The sequence below is a fragment of the Rhea americana genome, unplaced genomic scaffold (genome assembly GCF_003343005.1).
Source record: "Rhea americana isolate MKP2758 unplaced genomic scaffold, rheAme1 scaffold_241, whole genome shotgun sequence".
NCBI lineage: Eukaryota > Metazoa > Chordata > Aves > Rheiformes > Rheidae > Rhea > Rhea americana.
The window spans coordinates 1,117,403-1,133,708 of record NW_028186359.1 but is presented as its reverse complement, the minus strand read 5'-3'; the positions used below and the strand labels follow the sequence as shown (position 1 = coordinate 1,133,708).

Genomic DNA, 16,306 nt, shown 5'->3' with positions numbered 1-16,306 from the left:
TAATAGGAAATTAAAAAGAATTGTAATGAAAGCATCTTAAGGGTACTCAAATCTTATGGTTGATTTCTTTTCTTTTTTTTTTTAAGGTAGACTTTTGTGCAGACACTTTGCAAAAACTTCTGATCYTGGAATGTGACACCTAATGGCTGAGATAAGTTAGGATGTTAGAAAGTTGGAAAGAAGTTAATTTCACTGAGCTATCTTGTTTGATCAAATCTGTCTTGTTCAGATGCTGAAACTTGTGTGAAGTGTTTTGTTTACTATTGTACAGCRTATTCAGATTCCTGGACAGCTCTGTTGATGCTAGTTGTAAATTAATGTCCAAAAAAGTCTATAGCTTGAAAAGGTTTCTCCTTGGTTTATATCATAGCATTGTAAGTGCAAAAAGCATAAAGGAAAAAGTTTTTTGCTTGTAAATGTAAACCATGGAATGAGAATGCAGCTTTATAAGCTCTTTGCTGTTTTTTAGTATGATTGAAAGTGCAATATGCTTTCTGCTGCTAGTGCTGCAAATATAATGAAGTTCACTACATTTGAATTCATGACAGTGGTTAAATGGAGCAAAAACATATGAAGATGAATTTATTTCAATCCTACATATACAAGTGATAAATTTTATTAATTGGTCCAATAGAAGAAACGTAATTTTATAGGCAAAATACTTCGCAGAATGGTTGACTTTTTTTAAAAAAAAACATACAATTAAAGCGTTATTTTCTCATCTTCCACGGTTGTACAATAAAATTAAAGTGTTTGGCAAGTAACAAATTTAACTCCTTCACTTTCTCATTGTTGAATTTTTATTGTTGAGCTTTCAGGAATGCTTAGAAGCAAAAATTGAGTAGGAGTCTAATCCATTTCAGTGCCTTAAGCACTGACTAATACTAGAATGAAACCCCATCACCACCACCTTTTTTAAATGAAGAATTGTGGAATAACATATCAAAAGAGAGAGGATTAAAATAAGTGTGGAGAGAAGACACATTTTCATTAATAGTTTTTTTTCATAGCCTTCTCACTAAGAATCTATCTAAAGTGACTGTGGATACAGTTTTTATATAAAATATATTGAATTACAGATAAGCCTCGGCCTGCATATGTATTTACAACTTAAAAGTTGAAATAATGTTATTGAGCCATGTACCATTCATTTTGTATTTCAGTGTTGCTTTAACTTTCTTAAAGGTCCTGTATGACCTAAGAAAGTTACTACAGGAACARTAACTTAAATATCCTGTGATAGTCTAAACTGGGTTTGGTTTAGACTTGTGTTTGAGACAATTCTSTGATCTAAGTACCTTGACTTGAGGTTGCCATGCTCTGATCTTAGCTTTGTGATCACTTCTGTCTTCTCTTTGTGTCCCTGCTTCAGGGCTACCAGGGAAATCCTAGCTATCAATGGGTGCAGATACTTTTTTTTGGAGAGCCAGTGCCTTTAGAATTGGATTGCAGAATTGAAGGGACCAGAAAACAAATTAACTGAATGAACTTCATAGTGTGATGTTACCTTAAGGGGGTGGAATTAGGCTGAAAGTCCCTTCTGACTGATTCTCTGGAAAACAATCGTAAGCAGTAATACTGATTCCTTGGACACACCTCTTTTTCCTTTCTCGCTAAGATTTTGTGTTATACTTAACAGATTTTCCAGAATGAATGATTTTCTTTGGTTTATAAAGTAGACAAGACTTTTACTTTGTACGTGTTGGTTTTCTCAGCCATGTCTTTGAGTCTTTTAAAAATACAAGTAATATGTTTTTAAGGTTACTGTTTAGGTAGTAAATCTGGCATTCAGCTTGGCATTCGTTCTGATAATGTAAGATATTTAGGCTAAAACCTTGGTATGGTGTATGAATGATGTTATTTCAGTTATGTTTCATAGAGAATCGCCATGATTGAAAGCAACTACCAGATTAAATGGCATTAATATAAGCTCTGATGCTTCARCTGAATATGTTTGGAGTTGATTTGCTCTTGCTTTTCCTCATATGTCTGCGCAGGCTGTGAAAGAGTCTTGCAAGGTCAAAGTGGATTTATGGGTAACAGGTTTGAGAGGACAGAAYAGGCAACTTCTGTTTCTGTAGATAGTGTTTTCCAAGAATTTTCAAATTGTATATAGTATGATACATAAAACAGACATTTTGTGCCTTTAAAGACTGGTTTATCCTGTGTATTAGAAGCAAAAGRAAACCAAAAATGTTCGACAAAAACTATGTGTGGATGAGCAAGGTAAGCTGTGAAATGCTTTAAAATGTCTCTTAGCAGGAATGACCTATGGTTTTCTCAGTTACTTCTCATTAGCAGTGAGCAAACTCGGTTGCTTGTTAARACATACATCTGCATAATTAGTGATTCTTTTCACATAAGTTGTCTTAAAAGATCAGTTGACTCTTAAGTAATGAGCTTTCTAAAATTACAAGTTGAGTAATTTTACAGAAGGCCAGGATTCTGTGACAAAAAAAAAAAAAGAAAAAAAGAAAGAAAAAGGAAATGTATTTAGTGCTGGTTTGGTTCATCCTGATATCCACAGACATTTCACTGGGCATGACTGACCCTGCCTGTCTCTTGGAGTCTTTCACAGCAAGCAATTGGACGAGGGAGAAGCAGGGCTTGGGTCTTGCCGACAGACACATCGGTGGCCTTACCCCTGCCTCGGTGGGAGATGTGCAACCTGTCCTCATGTGATTTATTTCCGGATTGACAGCTTGTGAGGTCTCTGGCTTCACACTGCTCTGAAAACAATTTCTGTATCCTGTTACTAGGCCGTTCAGATACAGTCTAGTAAGATTTCAGAATCCTCTTTGCCTATATAGTCTTCTGATTATATGCTAAACATAAGGAGAGATGAAGGCAATGGGGTTTATTTAGTTTGAAGAGAAAAATGTTAAGCTGAGGGGGATCTAATTGCTGTCTTCAGCTATCTAACCGGGGTCGTGATCATCAAATCGGATTTGCACAGAGAAAAGACAAGAGGCAATGATCGTAAATTGCAGCAAGGGAAATTCCAATTAAATACAAGGAAAAAATCCTTCTGTGATTAAGCACTGGAATAGGCTGCCCAGGAAGTTTGGAGTCTGTGACCTTGGAGATATTCAGGAATTTAATACCTTTCCCCCTTAACTGGGCAAGGTCTGGGCTGACCTGGTCTGACTTTGAAGCCAGTCCTGTTTGGAGCAGGGGGTTGTGGTAGAGACCTTCAGAAATCCATTCTAATAAATTACCCTGTGATTCTTCTAGGTTAAATGTCACTGTTGTGACAACACAGTTTAAATTGACTTAAAATTGTCAAGAAACTGCAGTTCCTGACTACATCTGACTTATGGCAGTATCTTTCTGTCAGTCTTGTGCTGTGAATGTAGTAGAGCCAAGGCAGCATCTATTTGCTTTCCRTGGTACATCTAGAAAGCATGTGATTTGTAGCTTGTTCTCGATGGTAGATAAATGAGTGCATGTTTGCTGTCTGCCTTCAGTGACAACAGACTGTTACTTGTAAGGAAGAACCTGCTCTTATGGGAATTTATATCATGCTGCCTTTCTGCTGTGACAAATGTAGGGTCTTCACTGCTTGTTTTTCAGCTGAGTTTGCTTGCTCAGGTGGAAATTTTTAGTGATACCACCTGTGAGTTGATTTTGCATGTTTGCTGGATGAATAAAATCTTCCAGAGAGATATGGCTAGTTATTAGAGCCAGTACTTTCCTGTGACAGTGATAATTTTGTTAAGTATTGCCTACTTTCTGATCTCCCAGTTTCTGAAGTGAAGGGAGTGCAAAAAGCAGCTGCACAGACACTAGTGACCGTGGAGCATCATATAGGACAGACCATAACTCCCCAGCTGTTGGTAACAGATACTCACGCTGGAGGGCTTTATTCTGAGCTCCACTTACTAATGCCATTTTGCTGCTGGGTTCAGTATGAAACAAGTTTTGACCTCTAAAGCTGTAAATGGGACAAATAGATTACTTACAGATCATTTCTCCTCTTGCAGGTACTACAATAATTAAGGTTGTCTCAGGTGTTGCTTTTAATGATACTAAAATGAAGAGGTGGTGGGGAGATGCGTTGTGTTCAAGGTGGAGCCATTGTCTAAGTATTAAATTCCTAATCAGAAATGGTATGTCTAAACTTAAATTGCATGCATCTTCTGTGAGAAGTTTGAGGTGTGGGAAGAAATGGGACATTAGAACATTCCTTGATTTTTTTAAAAAAAATTTATTTTTTTTGTTACTAATTATTTGTTTTTTAAGTTTGATACTTCCAGATTGTACTTGGAACATTGTAGTGGCAGATACATTTAGTTAAAGATGAACTATATAACTATTTGCTCTTTTTTCTGTTTCTGTTGTAGTGGTCCGTAGTACACGCCAATGTGTTCTCTTCTCACTGTGTCAGCTAATTGTAGCAGGCAGAGTGTATCTGCATAAATCTGAATGTGGCCACAAGAAGACAGTGTTTTGATGTATGTTGCTCTTCCATGCTGCAAGTGGTCCAGCAGGTATTGTGTACTGGATCTTGGGAAATACCTGCTATACCTGAACAGTCACCTCCTCAATGCATTTGTAGTGGCTTAACATGAACCTCAGTGAAAGCTCAGATTTGATTATGTTTCTTAACTGAGAAATCCAGATGCTGACAAAAGCAGACCTTAGTGAGTAATTTGGAAAGCTATTTTAAAATGATTTTTTAATGAACAAAACCCCTTATTTGGGGGGAGAACCTGACCTTCCACAGGGCTTTTATGACAAGGGAGAAACAGGTAATGTAGGGTAAACATTGAAAACGGAAGATGAAGAGCTGCTTGCAGGCCATGACTGCAGATGCTTAACTTGGCTTTCTTCATCCCTCTTACTTTGTTTGACTGCAAATATAGGGAGCCAGGCAGTAGCAGTCCTGCTGAGCAGGTGGCCTGAGTCATTATGGTTTGTTTTTTATTTTGAATATTGATAAGATGGAAGATGTTTAAGCCTGTCCGGGGTACTGAAACAAGTGGTCTGAATATGTTCACAGCAGTGGTTGTGTTATGGTTGAAACAGATCTTTATTAATTCAACTGAGACAGGAAAAAATACATGCTGCCCTAGTGCTTCATACACTCATGTAAGGAGYGGGATGAGCGCTTGTGTAATAGATAATTGTTGCTCTGTCAAATGTTACTGGGAGAGACTACTTTTTGGGAAGGCACTGCAACTACCAGTGCATAGTGGGTTTGCCAATCGGTTGCATTGCATAACTGCTGCTTGTTTGAGCRTTACAGAAAAAACAGACTAGTTGCATTCATTTTTGAGTGGCTAAAACTGCAAATTAAAGGTTTACTGGAATGTTTGGGTTTTTTGATGAAATCCTTCTTGGATCCAGAGATTTTGTGTTCTGGTGTGTCCTAATACTAAAAAAATTTGATTTTGTCATATTTAAATTACAATATTGCATATGAACTCATAGCTTTAAAATCTGCTCTTTAAAAGATCTGAGCATCCATAGCACTAACTGGCTTCAGTTGCAGTTGTGGGTGCTCAATGATTCCAGGAATAAGACCACTAATATTTATTTTCCAAGCAATTAATCTATATAGAGTCAGATTTGTCTAACATTTTTAACAYATTAGTTTGAAATAGACCCTTACTATGGAAAGCAATGAATGTGTGGGAAGAGCAGTTAGACTGGATGTATTGTTGCAGTGTCATTTTTTCTTATGTTGCTTTTTATGCAGAGTTCCTTTCRCTAATGTAAATAAACTTGAAGTTGTAGGGAGGGGCTACATAGAAAAGAGAACCTTTCATTTTAGACAATTGACATGGAGTAATATCTTTTTATATGCCACCTACCACATGGTAGTTCGAAGTAAATCATGGGTCACTGGGTAAGGTTATTTYTGGTGCAGTTCTTTTTTTGCCTAAGTAGTCTATTTCAGCACATCTTGCTCTAGTCTGAGATGATGTGTTAGCATTTTGCTGAAACAACCATTGCTGGTTACTAGTCCAGAAGAACAGAAAGCTCGATGAATTTATAAAATAAATACAGACGAATATAAAATAAACTTAGCCAACTTAGCACTTTCACTTGCTTTGGGTTGTAACACTCACTGTAGTTGAAAGCAGCAATAAGAAAAATTCTAATTATTTTTCATGAGATATTCATGTATGTAAGGTTTTTAACTTGTCAAATCATTTACAATATTACAGTCCTTAAGACTGTATGATTATATATCATTTTATGAATGTACTATATTGGCRTATTGATCACTAGGATAGATTTCAAACTTAGAATAAAGCTTTTTCATGAATCTTGTAAAAATGATCTARTAGGTGTTTTAGTGCTCCACAGCAGTGCCTTGAATGGTGTGCATGCTAAGAATGTATGTCTTTTTCCTTTATTGTGTAATTTCAGTACTTTGTAGCCCAATTCTATTATATGAACTCTTTACTCAAAAACCTCATCATAAACATAAAATCAAGTACAGGTCAATTTAGTACTAAAAYAAGTTTGAGCAATGCAATTCGTGGTGTTGCTGATCATGACATTAGCAGATGTCAGGGACAACTAAGTAATGTATGCTGAACTCAGAAACAAACTTTTGTCGTCATTTTCCTGCCAAACTAGTGTGAACTGCAACTCTATGGACAGAAATAATTTTTTAAAAAAATCCTAAATATATTTTAAACCCAGGGACTGTAGTGCACATGGGTTTATATGGTTGGTTTTGCATTTGTGGAGTTAAAGGAAAAATGATTAAATGGGTTTTTAATTTTGAAAAAGTATCCTAACTACAGTAGACAGTGYGGAAATAGCAGATAACAGCAATTAACATTCAAATGAAGTACGATATGTTCTACAGTCTTGATCAGAGTGCAAAACTGGCAGTCTCCAGACCATATCTCCAGCAGATTGCCAGTGGGCACAAAATGAAACAYGGGAAGTTCCACCTGAGTATGAGGAAGAACTTCTTTACTGTGAGGGTGACAGCACTGGAACGGGTTAACCAGGGAAGTTGTGCAGTCTCCTTCTCTGGAGATATTCAAAACCTGCCTGGATGTGATCCTGTCTAACATGCTGTAGGTGACCCTGCTTGAGCAGGAGAGTTGGACTAGATGTCCAGAGGTCCCTTCCAAACTCAACCATTCTGTGATTCAGTGAGGTTCACATACTACTCTGAGAGAGATTTTTTCTATTGTGTATGTTCATCATTTCAAAGACTAAAAATTTTAGTTTTTCATTCCTGTTTGAATGCTTTACCTTCTCTGTCCCCTTTAAATTACTCTCAGAAGTGTTGTTGTTGGAGATGATTTATCCAAGACCCTTCATGAGATGAAGAGGAAGGACTGGCTGATGCCAGTGATGATAATCTTGTTTATAGATTAGTTGTTAGAGGATGTGTCCTCCCTTTTTTCTGAGTTAAGCTTAGCATCTCTTCTTTTGAAAGCAGGAGTCCAACTGCCTATGTATATAACAGCTGTATAATTGTCTATTTGGGCTGTAATCAAGGCTGACCTTTAAATTCTGTAATGGCTCATATAAAACTGGTCTAAACTATAGGAGCTATTTCCTGTAAGGGTTAGTGTCACMTTTTATTATCTATGAAAGACATTTTAGGATGAACTGGCAAAGTTGTTTTGTCCTTTGAAGCCAGTTGGATTCAGAAGGATTTAAAAACTTCAGAGAATTCACTGTGCAGATGTAAATACCAATTTATAGAGCCTTCAGAAATTCAGAATTAGACCCTTCTGCCTTAACAGTATGATGCTCTTTGGAGTCTATCACAGAAGTTTTAAACTTTGAATATTCCTGCAGTTAAAATGGTCATGTAGGAGAAAAATTCATTTTTGTTGTAAAACAAAAACTCAACTTTTTTTACCCACTACCCTCTTCTTCCAGATTCCAGGGAGCAACATTAAAGAACTGAGCTAAAGGATTAGCTGAAGGATTTAGTATCATGTTAAATAACTTAATTTTGTTACAAGCAGTAATGAAACTGTTACATTTTCTGTGGATTAATTAGCTTACTGCTAATCAGCTTCCCATCAAGTTTCAAAAATTGCTATGGAAACATTTTAAGAGGTATACTTCAATTTTATGGTATTAAAATATATCCATCGTTAACCTGACTTAGGTACTCATTACAAGGACACTCACCGCTGAAAATATTTTATGTAAACTGTTAAACATGTTGTTAATAAGCAGCCATATGGTAAGTGGGACTTTTCATTTAAAAAGTAATGGCTAAAACAAGCATTTAATTAGTATTATTTGTATGCGAACAGTAGGTGTTTTGGTTGCTTATGGCTGACRTGCACACTAAACAAAAGTATTTTTAAGGCAGTGAAAATGTCCAGAGTGCATATGCAAACCTGACCTTTAGGTCAATCAGCATCGTCAGATTAAATGTATACACACAACCTGATTATTGCGGCTTTGCTGTTAAGAGTTAAGGAGTTTTAATATTTTCTTGAATTTGTGTGTTAGTTTCCTAAAAAGCTGGACAATGTTCTGTACTAATRTAAGACATATTTTGAAGGCTTAATGTTAAGTCTTAGAATTATGAGTAGAAATATGTTTTCAAAGCAATTTCTCTGCATGTTTTACAAGAAGTTTAAAAAAAAAAGATCTTAATAGAGAAGCACTATATTAGTCTATCAAAGACTTTGGAATACAAATATGTTCCCACCTCTTCTTGCCCCAGAGAGAGCTTTCTGGATGCAAGGCAGTTTTTCGTGGGATAGGGGAGGAAAGAACTCTTCTACGGTACGTAACAGAACTTTGTCGCGGCAGTAGCCCSTTCGGCGCGGGGGACGGCTACTACGCGTATCGCTGTCAGCGCGGCAGGCTGGAAGTACTGCCCCAGTGACGTGCAGCGCGCTGGTGGCTGGTGCCCTGCCTTCCTGTTGCCTCCTCCGTATTTGCTTTTTGTTTGCGTGTGTTGTTCGTCCTCTCAGTTAGGTATCTGAACTACGCAGTGCTCGTGCCGGGGCGGATTCTGGGCATCCCGCAGCCTCGTGCGTTATCTTCCCATTGCCTTCAGGGGAGCGGCAAGAGAAGGCTTGTCGCAGCTCACCACTGAGTCTGGAGACATGTATCAGTGTCACTGGTGATACGAAACTAGACTGGTTTAGTTTTTTGGTTGTTATATTTTAAATGAGCTCTGGAAACAGAACAAGCTGTCTTATGCTGTTCCAGCTGCATGTGCATTATGATTCTTTTTTAGTGTAACATTTCTTTTTTGCTTAGTTCTTGTCAGTTTAAACTGTACTTCTTAAAGCACTTCTTTAAGAATTGGTATAAGGCAATTAAAATATTCCTCCCTAAGTTAGTTTCTCAAACACTTAAGATGCTATAGAGATAAGTATATTGCACATCATTTTTGCTTTAATCTAAATGCATTTCGAAAGTAATAGTGTGGTCAAGCAAGTATTGGGTAAAAAAAAAGGAAAATGAACTTTGTCATTTGTGTTGGACACGGAAATCTGTCCCACAGTAAGACTTTCTAGAAAAATATTTTACTAAAACTAAATTCTGAAGTATTAAATAGTTCACTGGACTGAAGAAGAAATTGTTTTCTTGATAAGAAAAATCTGTATATCTTTTTAACTTAGTACAAATTCATCATTTTGACTTCACAAAAAAGTCCCAAATTTATATGGAGTTAAACACCTCAAAAAAATCTAAGCCCCAAACCTTGACTTGTGTACAGTCATTTAGACAGAAATCTTCCCTTGAGCATTTTGCTATTTTTTTGAATAGAAGGACAGGGATTTACCTGTGTCTGGTCATTATACTGCAGGARTAAAATAACTACTTAAAATGAAAGCTAGAATTGCAGTGACAATCTACCTACCTCATGTCACTTATTTACTCTAATTGTACAAACCAGGAAGAACACAGTTAAGAACGTTGCCAAGCTACTATCAGCACAACAAATTATTCTTACCAAGTATAATGTAGTTGGTGTTTTTGCTATGACTGAGCTTCCTAGATTCTGTCTGGAATTTAATCTTATATTTAAAAAGGTCAGACTATTTTTTTCCACTAAAGAATATAGAAAAAAATTAATATRGTTTTAAAACCGGCGGCAGGTTTTGAATGTAGGAGAGAACAGATGGGAGGAAGTCCCATAAACTGGTTCTGTATCTAATGTTCATGCCTTTTAACATTTATGTGTTTTGGTGATGAGAGAGGGTGTATGTGGGGAGATTTTTTCCTTTCTTCCTCCCTTCAAAAAAAAAGGGGGGGGAAGCTGTCAAGAACTCTATTGTATAAAACCCTCTGCTGAAAATTCTTAARTAGCTCTAGATCAGAAGGAGAGAAGCAGCTGAATGCCACTATGTTGTTGCTTGGGAGGACCTCTATTGCGATGTTGTCTGTTACACATGAATTATTTGTGTAATTTGTTGTGATTCTGTTTCTACATTGTGCCTACGCAATACTTTGTATTGAGCTACTGTATGTATATAATTGAAAAGCTAGCTTCCCCTAAATCTGCAGAATTTAGGTGGGTGTCCTTCCTTCTGTTTGCAGTTCAGTGCTCATTAGTATTAAATTTGCAGCAGTGCTGCAGTCCGTTTGGAGAGGAGGCTGCCAATTACAGCAAGTGACGTGGTGTTTTGTTCTAATTTAGGGATGCAGTGTGTGTTGGTCTTTGAGTTTTGCTTCTGGCTTCCCTTGCGCTGTCTTTGTCTGTTTGGCACATGTCCCTAGCAACTTTCTGCAACTGCAGACCACTGGGACAAAAAATAAATTAGCTGTTTGAGCACGACAAGCTTTAGTTGCCYGAAGTACTTCTTGCCTGAAATACAGCAAAGCAATTTAAAATGGATAAGTAGACAGTCACTTTGATGRAAATAAACATCATGGTGTTAAACTACAAGTTCAGCATGAAGAAAAGGTTACAGATTGAGGTAGATCAGTCTCAATCTGCTTGTACATAAAAGCACTGTTTCAAAGTACAGAATAATTGTTATTTTCAAAAAAGTTTGTTCTTCAGACTTGTTTGTTTGTGTTGTGGTTAATCTGTTCAAAGCCCCAGTTCAGCAAAACATTGAAGTAAAAAAGGACTACTTGGTTGCTAGAGGACTTTACTCTTAGCTGAGGCTTTTATGACTTTGGCCTTGAATCAGTAAACTTTGCAATACAATTCACAGGATGTGAAATTATGCAGAAGCTAACGGGTTTTTTGGATGTGATTCAGAGGGAGCACACGATCAGTGCTTTAGTTTGAGTGGCTGTGGACAAGATTTGAAGGCTAGTCTCTTGCCTTCTCTAGCTAACCACTTCAAACGTAATAAAACCTCACAGCGGTGTAATTTTTCTCTTGCATTCAGAAAATGTTTGCTTATTTGGCATGTCATTAGTTTATTCTTCGTGTATGCATCTGTCAGTGGGGTTTTTGTTTTTTTTTATCTTGTATTTCAGAAGCAAAATAATGTCTAGTCATTATCAATTAATGAATTATGATTGCCTCTGATTTGGGCAAGATAAGTAATTAAAATGTTGCTGCCTTTAGTTGTATAAATTAACTTGTTGTGCAAAGTCATCTTTCAAAGTATTTTCCCACTTTGCTCACAGTGAAAATTCAGTTTCTAGCTACTTTGTTAACATGCTTTTTGGTGCTGTACTGGTTCAGAATTAGTCAAGTATCAAGCCTTATGATAAAGAATTACAACTTATTTATGATCTGCTCATTGGCAGACTTAGGACCTCTGCTGAGGAGCACGTATGTTTCTGCATGCCACAAACACCCCTGTTTTCTTACACTGARGTTACTAAAATGTAACTAGACTAACCTGGCAACTTAAATTCCTGGAACTAAAATGTTTGTTCCTGTTTTTTCTTTCTTTTTCCTTTTTTTTTTTTTTTTTAAAGTAGAACAAAAGCTTAAACTAAAAGGAATTGAACATATACTACAGATGAGTAGCTGTATAGTGACTAGTCCCACAACACAATTATGCATGTAGTTGATTATATGCTTGTTACATTGATTTTTGTTTGATATGATGTTAAAGGCAGTCAATAAAAATATTAATATTTTTCACTGTTCAATTGAGAAACTGAGTGATTTCTGCCAAATATATAAAACAATTCTGCTACAATATGTATGATGTATAAAATTTTATTCAGATATCAAATACTGTAATGATAATAAGCAATGAAAGTCAGACCATGAAAATTGCATGACTGGAAATTTGTCAAATTACACTTGCACTTGAAAAATCACACTGAAATCCTATTTTGTGTTTGTGTGGGGTATTTTTAAACTCACTTTTCTGGTGTTGGCTGCCTCAGGAAAGGTTGAGGAGCTTTTTTTGTGAGCCTTAAAGACAAGGAGATTGATAGCATTGGTTAAGTGACTTGGCAAGTGAGTCCATGGCAGTGATTTTCATTCTATTGAGTAAATTCTGTGCTAATTAATAGGGTGAGTCTGTAACAAAGGTTTTCTCACTTGTTTTGGGGGAGCCACGCATTAATTAGTCCTGTGATCTGTAGACAAACACCCCCCCGTTCAGTGATCTGCCATCCCTCTTCCTAGCACGCTTCCGTAGCACGCATGCAACAATTGCGTAATTGTTGACAGCTTGGATTAATATTAGGGAAGTATTTAATGTACTTTCGACTTCATTGAGTAATTTAATATCTAAGAACATGGTGTATAACAAACGCCTAATTAAGGAGCAGATGGTGAATGGAAGTTTTCGTTCAACACTACGTTGGAGCCAGGCATTAGAACCAACGCTGTGTGACCAGCCAACTTCCAAGGGACCACTAGTATTTTGTCTGCAGTTTGGCAACTGCAGGTCYTTGGTGAAGCCAGATGGTAGAGCCCAGGTCTCATCTCCAGTTTTGTCTACATTATCCTTCKTTCTGCTATTTGTTTTGTGTTGCGAATGGAATTTGTCAATTTTAGTGTGGTTTTTGATCATCACAAATCTTTCCACTGCAGAAGTGCTAGATTGATTTGAGTTTGAGAGCACAGTTGTGATTAATGAAGGAATTTTGGTGAAGAATTGAGCAATGTTTATTAGAAATGGGYGAGAGGATGTTTTTGTGGTGTAGTTTATAGTAATTAAAAAAAAATGACATGAAGAACACTTAAGTTCAAAATTAAATTGGTTTTAGTAGCCATGATTCAGTATTTAACTGCTAAGGTAAAAATAGCCAAGACATGTGATTGTAATATTSTAAGAATCTGCCCATCTCTCTTAGGGAAATACAGAAACAGTCATGACTTTCTCTAGTACAGAAAATTGGAAATAAGAGATGTTAAAGTTCAGGCAGTCATTTGTATGTTTTTTTTTTTCTCTCCCTAATCAGTAAAATGCTGGCAACATATTTCCCCTTGAAAATGCTAAATATTTTAGTTTCTGTAATGTTTCTGGTTTGGTTTCCATATGAGAAAATCAGGCTACTAGAAAAAGGGAGGTGCAGATGATGAGCAAGCTAGTGTACAAAAGAAGATTATTATCTATTTTCTTCTCAAGCTTAGTAAATCTTGTTTGCTCTCCTTGCCTGTCTCCTTTTTCCTGATTTGTTTCTGACTAATAATGGACTGAATCTTTCAAGTGAACAGTAAGAGAGCAAAATACTTAATAGAATAACAGTGCAAACTGTTACAGAAGCTCCATTCTGGGAGGCCATTTCACGTTTTCTCAAGGAACTGATGCTTRTGCTTGTGTTTTTCTGTGTGTGCTTCTTCAATGCCTCRCTTTTTTCTGTTCCCTCATCCTCTTTTAATCTAGGACTGTATGTTGCAGTTCTTCAGTGAGAATGCAGTCTGCCTATCTGTCTTCAGTCCTGTAGCTGAGATTTTTGTCAACACTTTTACYAAAATTCCCTGTTTTCAGGTGTGTATGACTTGGATCTAAGCAAATGTTTGCARCAAGAGCTGCATGAATGAACTCTACTTTGCTGTTGACTCACTTATAKTTGGAAAATATTTAACAAGGATTATGACAATTTAATTATCTGTTTTAAAAACACTGACTTCCACAGTTTCAAGGTGGTTCTTATCCATGGCACATGCTCATGCCTCTGGAGTTTTGGGTACAGAGCTGCTAAAAAAAATTTTTTTGAAAAAACGATTGGTTAAGTGTTCATTCAAACTTATGTTCTGTTTGAAGTTTCTTATACATGATCGCRTATTTTTTGTTTATATCATACTTGGGTGTTCTTACTGTTCCTGTTTTATGTCTAGAAGTAAAGTAAATTGCCGGGACTAGATGTTAGCTCAGTGACAGAGTTGGAATGGACCTGCTTTGTATTCCAAAAGCACAGTATAGTGATGGGTGTTATTACAGTTTGAAATTTCCATGGCCCTGATACTAAACAACAGATTGTGATACCGCAAGTATTATGACGATTTAAGGCATTTGGACAAGGAATCCACAGGGTTGCTGGGGGGACTTTGCTTGCTTTGGACACTTCATTGCAAGGTGCCCTGGGAGCTCGTCCTGCTGTTGAGGGCCGGTGGGATACTGCATTCCTTGTCTCAGCACAACTCTGTTCTCTCCCCTCTGCACATTTCTCTTTCATGGCTTGTAGATGCTCTTCGGGTAGTGTTGCGCACAGCGTCTCAGCTTGGCTCTGCTCCAGCGCTTCCCTGGGAGRGCAGACCTGAGAGTGCAGCCTGCTCCCCGTCCTTCCTCGCCTCCGCTGCGGAGCAGAGTGGCTCTGCAGGTAGTTCAGGTGACGGAAAGGATGTGGAGGCAGAGGCACAGCACGGGGCATGGGGCAGGTTGAAGGAAGTACGGAACAGGATGCCAGATGAGTTTCAGAGAGATTTGTGATAGTATCAGTGTTTGATACCTCTTGTTTCCTGCGTCTTTAGAATTGCCACGCTGTGCCATGGTTTTGGTACTTCTCTAGCCTTGCTGCAGGGCCTGCTTGCTGCACTGTTTGCAGTGCTGTTCAGTGTTACATTAAGATCTACAGGCRTTGCATATTTCTTAGAAGAAAGGCATGCGCTAAGATTCTGTAAACTGGTTGTGCTTTGTAGGTGATGCAACAATCATTAGGTGTTTGTACCACAGCAGCGTTGATCCGCTCTGGGTGGTTAAGCTATGGTTTCTGCACTTTGAAATTAATCAGATAACAGACTGCATTTAAAGCAGTTCATCCGTTCCCATGCATGCTTTATAGTAGGATGTGTGCTGCATTTTCATCTCAAAATCCGTTGTAACATTGAAATAACTTAGAAGGTTGACCTACATTTGTCTTTTGTAATTGATGCTGCTTGGGGTGCATTTCTGTGTTAGGGAGTAAAAGGCAAATCGTGGTGGACAAAACATGTAAAATATGTCCCTTAGTCTTGTAAGTAAGACTAGTGAGAGAATTACAGCAGTCCATGTATAGTAGTAGATGTGGGGGAAAATTAGGCAAATGGTATTTTTGGGGCCCTTTCTTGATATTGTTACAGTTCATAAGACTTCATATATAAGTTGTTGAAAGAGCATCTACATTAATGTAGTGTATGTTTAATGGGCTTTCAAGGCTTAAATGCAAAAGTTCCTCAATCATATCTGCAAACAGCAAAAATATTGGTCTTTCTGCCTCCTGCTTCTGAATACTTCTACCGAGGTGGCCAGCTGCGTGTCTTTTAACTGAAGTTTTGAGGGTTTTGTGTAGTGTGTATTAGGAAGCAAAAGTCCAGCAAGAACATGGTGGATTCACTGCAAGCAGTACACTCCTCTTCTGCGGAATAAAGCTGTTTTTTTTTTTTTTTCTTTTTGTTCGGGGAAAAACAAACTTGGAGAGAAATAAAGAGCTTGCAGAATGCATAAAGCTACTAAACACTTGGAATTCTGTAACAAAGTATTCCCAGCTGAGTATTTGAATAATTTCAATTGTCAGAAGTGATGTTGTTAATCTGTTAAAATGCAGTTTTGTCTGTTTAAAACCACTTACTTGATGCATATTCGAAGCTTGGTTGAAGCATTAGTCACCACCCTCAGTATCGTTTCCTGCTCTGTTTTGGCTGTCTTAGGCGGTTAATATTAGTGCATGCTTTAAAAGGCTCATTTCAGTATGTGGGAGTTGAAGTATGAACAGTTTCCTCCACCCTTCTGCCCTGTCCTCCTCCCCTGATTTTTCGGTCAAGTTTTTGGCTTATGACTCATTTATTACTGACTCAATTTTTAAAAATCTCTTTGCTGATCTGCTATTTGTAACTTGCTCTTCAGAAATAAGTTTTGCTAGGTGTGCAGTTTCTCTGAGGCAAAACTGCCAATCTCTGCCCAAACTGCATTTGTTATTTCCAYGTGACCCGAGGAAGACCGGGCTGGGATGTGGTCCTGTGCTGTGGCTGCTTCCCGGGGGTCTGTGCCAAGGCCAT

The 16,306-nt window shown here is 37.5% G+C and overlaps 1 protein-coding gene across 3 annotated transcripts in view; it reads left to right on the top strand.

The window, feature by feature from the left end:
* The window catches only part of RAP1A (RAP1A, member of RAS oncogene family), a 44,860-nt gene that overhangs the window by 2,265 nt on the left and 26,289 nt on the right, over window positions 1-16,306 (top strand). The window contains exon 1 of one of the 3 annotated variants that reach the window (XM_085306580.1): window positions 13,716-13,820. The exons of the other annotated variants lie outside the window; for them this stretch is intronic. The gene's annotated coding sequence lies outside the window, so the exon portion shown is untranslated. Of the gene's footprint in view, window positions 1-13,715; window positions 13,821-16,306 lie in introns of those variants that run through there. 3 annotated transcript variants of the gene reach the window in all.